The sequence below is a fragment of the Otolemur garnettii genome, unplaced genomic scaffold (genome assembly GCF_000181295.1).
Source record: "Otolemur garnettii isolate 467f Iridium unplaced genomic scaffold, OtoGar3 scaffold00153, whole genome shotgun sequence".
NCBI lineage: Eukaryota > Metazoa > Chordata > Mammalia > Primates > Galagidae > Otolemur > Otolemur garnettii.
In genome coordinates, this window is record NW_003852548.1 from 936,445 (window position 1) to 943,475 (window position 7,031).

The window sequence follows — 7,031 nt, forward strand, 5'->3', positions numbered from 1 at the left end:
AAAAAAAAAAAAAAAAGAAACCAGTAGATGGGGTGGTGCCTGTGGCTCAGGGAATAGGGCGCTGGCCCCATATACCAAGGGTGGCAGGTTCAAACCCAGCCCCGGCCAAACTGCAACAACAACAACAAAAAGAAACCAGTAGATGAGCAAATACTTGCCCACACAATTAAACGCAAGTGGCTGCGTAGGGAGAAGGGAAGGGATTGGTGTACTCTCACCTAAGGGGCACGTTGTAAGGGTATATGGCATACCTCCTGGGGGAGGGGCACAACTACAACGGGGATTTTACCTAACAAATGCAAACAATGTAACCTAATCATCTGTAGGTCTGTACCCTGTTGCCCTGCTTAGAGTAGAGTGCCGCTGCATCGCAACTCACAGCAACCTCAGACTGCTGGGCTAAAGCGATTCTCTTGTCTCAGCCTCCCAAGGCGCTGGGACTACAGGTTCCAGCCACACACCTGCTAGTTTTGCCATTTTTAGTAGAGACGGGATCTCCCTCTTGCTCAGGCTGATTTCAAACCCCTGACCTGAAGCAATTCACCTACTTCAGCCTCCCCGAGTACTAGGATTACAGGAGAGAGTCATCTCACCCTGTCTAAAAAAAAAATTTTTTTTTTGAGACAGAGTCTCACTATGTTGCCCTTGGTGGGGTGCCATGGAGACACAGCTCGCAGCAACTTCAAACTCTTGGGCTTAAGCAAGTCTCTTGCCTCAATTTCCCAAGTAGCTGGGACTGCAGTCACCCACCAGAACACCCCCTACTATTTTTGTTGTTGTTGTCGTCATTATTATTTGGCAGGCCCAGGCTGGGCTGAAACCCGCCAGCCCCAGTGCATGTGGCTGGCGCTCCAGCCGCTGAGCTACAGGCACCGAGTTAAAAAAGTTTTTTTAAAAAAAGACAGAAGATGGCAAGTGTTGGCAAGGATGTGGAGAAAGGGGAACCCTTGTCACACTCTTGGTGGGAATGTAAATTAGCACAGCCATTAATTGAAAGCAATGAAGGTTCCTCAAAAAAATTAAAAATAGAACTACTACATTGTCCGGCAATCTCACTACTGGGTCTACATCCAAAGGAAATGAAATCAGTATGTCAAAGAGATATCTGCACATCCATGTTCATTGCAGCAGTATTCACAACAGCCAAGAGATAGAATAAACCTAAGTGTCAACTGATGGATGAATGGATTTTTAAAAAGTGAGATAAATATCTATATACACAATATGGAATACCATACTACTCAGTTTTTTAAAAAAGAAACTCTATTATTTGTGACCACATAGACAAAACTGGAGGACATTATGCGAAGTGAAATAAGCCAGGCCCAGAAAGACAAATACCACATGATCTCACTTAGATGTGAAACGCAAAGAAGCTGAACTCATAGAAGCAGGGAGTCAGATATTGGTTCCCAGGGGGTGAAAGGGAGGGAGGAAGGGGAGATGTTGGCCAAAGAGTACAAAGTTTTAGTTAGGATGAGCACGTTTTTGGAGCTCTATTGTACAACATGGTTACTGTAGTTAATAATGTATTGCATACTCCACTCGGCTCACAGTGCCACAACACACACATACACGATGTATTACATACTGGAAAATTGCTAAGAAAGTAGATCTTAAATGTTTTCAACCACACACACACAAAAAAAACTTTCTGAGGTGATGGATGTGCTAATTAGCTTAATTATCGTAAACATTTCCCAATATGTACTGATATTGATTATAGGAGTCTTTAAAAATTAGTTTACCATTTAAGAATGTCAGCACAACATTTTGTATAATATATACCAAATTATATTTGGTATAATATATATGACCCTGATAGAAAATCAGGGTTATTTAAAGTTTATAAATTTCCTTCACTGGTTTTATGAGTTAAGTTATCATTGTTTCTATAACTTCATGTAAATATATATGAACAACTAAATGGAATAATAACAGCTGTCTTTTTTAAAGGCTTAATCGTATATAGTGGCTTGTGCCTATAATCCCAGCTATGCAGGAGGATTGCTTGAGGCCAGGAGTCTAAGACCAGCCTGGGCAAAATAACAAGACCTCTTAAAAAGAAAATCATGCTGTATACTGTAAATAAATACAAGTTTTTCTCTCTTTCTCTTCTAATATATAGACTTTTTATTTGTCAATTATACTTCAATAAGCCTGGAAAAAGATAAACAAAATATTTTTTAAAAATTTATCAACCCAGAATCAGGAGGTTTTATGCAGCCTCTGATTGGAATAGTTGGCCTTCGACCAGGCTCCAGAGACACAAGTTTACATCAACACCATCCTTACATCCTACAGAAGTTCTCATAGGGTCTTCCGCTTCCTTCATGTTTCCCTATTATCATTTTCTTTACTTGCCGCAATTTCTCTAGGGTCAGTTTAAAATTACAATGGCCACATCAGGGAACTTTTGAGGTGAGAAAGATTGTTCATTTAAGGGGTACATTAGCACAAAGAGGAAAGAAAGCCTTTCTTTCTTTCCTTCCTTCCTTTCTTCTTTCCTTTCCTTCTCTTCCCTTTCCCCTTCCTTCCTCCCTCCCTCCCTCCCTCCCTTTCTTCCTTCTTTTTTTCCTGGGACTATAGGTGCCCGCCACAACACCAGGCTATTTTTTGGTTGTAGTTGACATTGTTTGGTGGACCCAGGCTGGATTCGAACCTGCCAGCTCCCATGTATGTATGTGGCTGGTGCCCTAGCTGCTGAGCTATATGTAGGGAGCCTGTTACATGGTTTTTCTTTATCTATATATTGTTTGTTTGTTTGTTTGTTTGTTTTGAGACAGAGCCTCAAGCTGTCCCCCTGGCTAGAGTACCGTGGCATCACAGCTCACAGCAACCTCCAACTCCTGGGCTCAAGCGAGTCTCCTGCCTCCGCCTCCCAAGTAGCTGGGACCACAGGCATCCGCCACAACGCCCGGCTATTTTTTGGTTGCAGCCATTATTGTTGTTTGGTGGCCTGGGCTGGATTCAAACCCACCAGCTCAGGTGTATGCGGCTGGCACCTTAGCCACTTGAGCCACAGGCACTGAGCCATATCTATATATTGTTATTCTTCCCTATCCCCCAAGAAGGAACATAATTAGCCTTTTACAATGATAATTTCATATTTGTCTGAAGCTGGCTCACTCTAAATTTTTTGTTCCTCTTCCTGTCTTCTGCCCCTTGGGAGGCTTAACTGATACAAAAAAATTCAGTTGTTATGTGTATACTCTAGGGATATCTAGTCCAGATAAACTGTCAGAAGGGTGGAAGAAGGAAAGAAAAAGTTGTTGAACTTTGTTTCTTTTTGGAGACACTAAAGAGTGTATTTACTTAATAAAGATACTTTGTTACAGTTATGAGAAAATAAGAAAAAAATAAGATAAAGAAAAGCTTTTGATATGACTGGGAGTCTTTAAAAATTAGTTTACCATTTAAGAATGTCAGCACAACATTTTGGTTTGTATAAAGTCAAGGTTAAGTCATTTAAACTTTATAAATTTTCTTCACTGGTTTTATGAGTTAAGTTACCATTGTTACTATAACTTCATGTATTTCGTATGTAAATATATATGAACGACTAAATGGAATAAGAACATCTGTCTTTTAAAAAGGTTTAATTGTATAATTTTTTAAATTGCGTAAATCATAAGGATTTTATGTGGTCACTAACAGTGAAATTTCCAGATCCCAACTAAATTTAAGATATTAGATCAAAAACTAAGTTAATTAATAATCTTTAGACAGATTAAAAACTGACAGTTTCTAAGTAAGAGACAGAAAATACTGGTTGTTGAACATACTTTTCTTCTTTTTATAATTAATGCCCACAAGTTGGAGATAGAAGAACATCATTTTTTATTCTTATTTCCTTGAGTGACACTGTTCTTATCAACCATCATTTCAGTAAAAGTTTAGAAAACTAATGGAATTCTCAACCCACAATTATCAAAGTACTCAGAAACCTCTTGAATATCCATAGTCTAAAGTATTATCATTATCCCTGACGGCAGTAAGATCTGTCCCATGGAGGATCCACAAATTTTCTCCTTTTGAGATAATAACAAATCATGAATTTGGAAAGTATTTCCAATCCTACACTGCACCCTCTCACAACCTATATGACTAATTACTGCAGGGGACTCACACAGTACCTCCAGCTTTATCACCAACAGGTACAAGCTGCATTTTCAAAACATCCACCTAAGCAGCCTCTACAAATGACGTAATAAAAAAAAAAAGACATCAAAGGGAAACTGGCCTTCAGCTTCGAGGGAAAAGACCTTATCAGGAACTGTTAGCAACTGACACAGCAATGAAACTCCAAGGTATTGAGGCTTAAGTTCATGTTTCCCAACTGAAAAGCTATGCATTACTTTATCCCGACTACTGGATGTCCATTCCATTAGAACATTTTAAACTGAGAATTCTTAGGAACTCTCCAGAAACTGCTGACTGCAGAAGTGGACAGCTTCAGCCCAAGGTTCATTTTCTGACTCTTCAACAGACCTTTTTTCTCCCTTTACACCACTATTCAGCCCGCCTGTTGTACTTCACATTTTCCAATAACTGATTAAGAACTTTGGTGGCACCTGTGGCTCAAAGGAGTAGGGCGCCGGCTCCATATGCCGGAGGTGGCGGGTTCAAACCCAGCCCCGGCCAAAAACTGGAAAAGAAAAAAAGAAATTTCCAATAACTGACTCAGAGGCTTCTCAGCATGTCCTCCTATATTCATTCTGTGACTTTTGAACCACCTTATAGTCTCCTCTCACTTAAGATTTAAAAAAAAAAAAAGCACTCTGATGGATTTTTCTCAGACCATAGCTACTGCTCTGAATTTGATGACAAAAATCTAATTGTTTTTCCTTAAACATTTTGGAAGGTACATTTCCTTTTGTAAGTCCCTTTCTGGTTCTTAAATTTCCCTTGTATCATTAATCCCAAACTTTGGTCTCATTAAATTGTTCCTTCAATAGAACGCTTCTGCTTACAGAATAGTCCTAATAGTCCTTACATCCCTGTTAGGAAAACCTAGCCCATCAGGAATGGGAGCTAATACTGGAGCGCTATAGGGCTTACAGTAGTTGTTCTCTTCAGAGACACTCTAGCCTACTTTTCAGGAACTATCAAACTCCACTCCAGGAATCTGTCCATTTCAAAGAACATAATTAGTTCATGGGAGATGATACTTATCCTTCCAATTTAGTCCGTGCCCCATTAAGGTGCCATTTCTTATGTGTACATCAGACTTACATCCACTTACCACACACTAATTTATCTAGTACATTTGGAGGAATTACTAGAGACTTTCAGATACTTAAAACTACCACCTCTCCTGTTGATCATGTTTTCCTGAAGAGGCAAGCACAAGCTAATTTGGATAACTCCTAGGAAAGATAACTGACTCTCTTAATCCATGCTTTGTTGGCCACAGTTCCTGCAATACTAAAAAGGTAGTCCAAACCTTGTCTTTGACACTAGAAGATGCCATAAATAATATGACTTCTGCTCTAGAAGGCCCACCTCCCTCCCACCCACTCCCCAAACAGGTAAAATTCATTAGCCAGTGTTGCCGTGAGTAAGTGCATAACCGTTGATTTCCCTTGGCTTGCCAAGGGGGAGTTTATACTTTAGCAAACACTTCTTGCTACATCTGTATAACACTATGGGTCAAAGAGTCTTTGAGGAGGCTCAAAGAAAAAAACCACCTAGATCTCTACAAAAGACAAGGTAGACTTGGGGACATGTTCTCATTGCCTGGTCATCTAGCTCCTGTCTTCAGGCTCTATTATAGGAATTATTAGAGACTTTTAATCATCACCTTGTTTCTGGTAATTGCCTGTGTTGCATTTGGCTGATGTATCCTGTCCAGAGTCTTAAATGCCACTACATAGCCATTGTCACATCAGAGGATTAAACAGCTCACCCTGCAGCAAAAAGAGCAGGGGAGACCAAACCTAGTCTTACTACAAATGACTTTCTTGGAGCTATCTCCAGATCAGCAAAATCTTGGGAATGGGGAAGATCAGAATCAATGACAGTAAGTCATTAATTAATGTGCTATGGCCTGACTTCATCTGAGTTGGATGAAGGGAAGAGTGAGGGGCCAGGCATTGTGGCACATACCTATAGTTCTAGCTACTCAGGAAGCTTAAGCAGGAGGATGGCTTGAGCCTAAGAGTTGGAGGCTGCAGTGTGCTATTGAGAGAGGATACCGGAGATGGGCGAGGTCTGGGAGAACAGGTCTTCTCAGGGAGACCACGAGGATGCACCTGCCATGGTGACTCAGCTCTTGGGAATTTACAGGCTTAACTCCCTGGAACTTGGAAATTTCCAAGTTCTGTGAAATCCTGTAGTTCTGTAGGGGCTGTGGTAGTATCTCCCACTTGATTCAAACTGGCCAATGGGAAGAGAGCCTGTGGGGTGGAACTTTTTGACTGTCAATGAAAAGGGAAAGACCAAGCCAGTTGGGGAGCGCGGCCATTTGGAAATCTTCTATGCCATAAGCTCCCGGCCGATGAATAAAGCCCTTCCTCTTATAACTATGGTGTCTGGGTGCTCTTTCTCTCCCTTGGGCCTCATCTTCCTGCAACACTATGATCACACCACTGTACCCCAGCCTGGCTAACGGGGCCAGACACTGTGAAGAAAGAAGAAAGGAAGGAAGGAAGGAAGGAAGGACTGAACACAAATAATTTCAGAGATCACAACATCAAACCTAGCTCTGCTGTGACTATGTTGGATCAAGACAAAAATAAGATATAAATGTCTTAACATAATAACTAAGAAAATGTCATGAAGGCTATGTTAACCAGTTTGATGAAAATATTTCAAGTTGTATATAAAACCAGCACATTGTGCCCCATGACTGCATTAATGTACACAGGGATTATTTAATTAAAAAAAGACAAAAATGGCTCGGCGCCTGTGGCTCAAGCGGCTAAGGCGCCAGCCACATACACCTAAGGTGGCGGGTTTGATTCCCCAGCCCAGGCCCGCCAAACAACAATGATGGCTGCAACCAAAATATGGCCAGGCGTTGTGGCTGG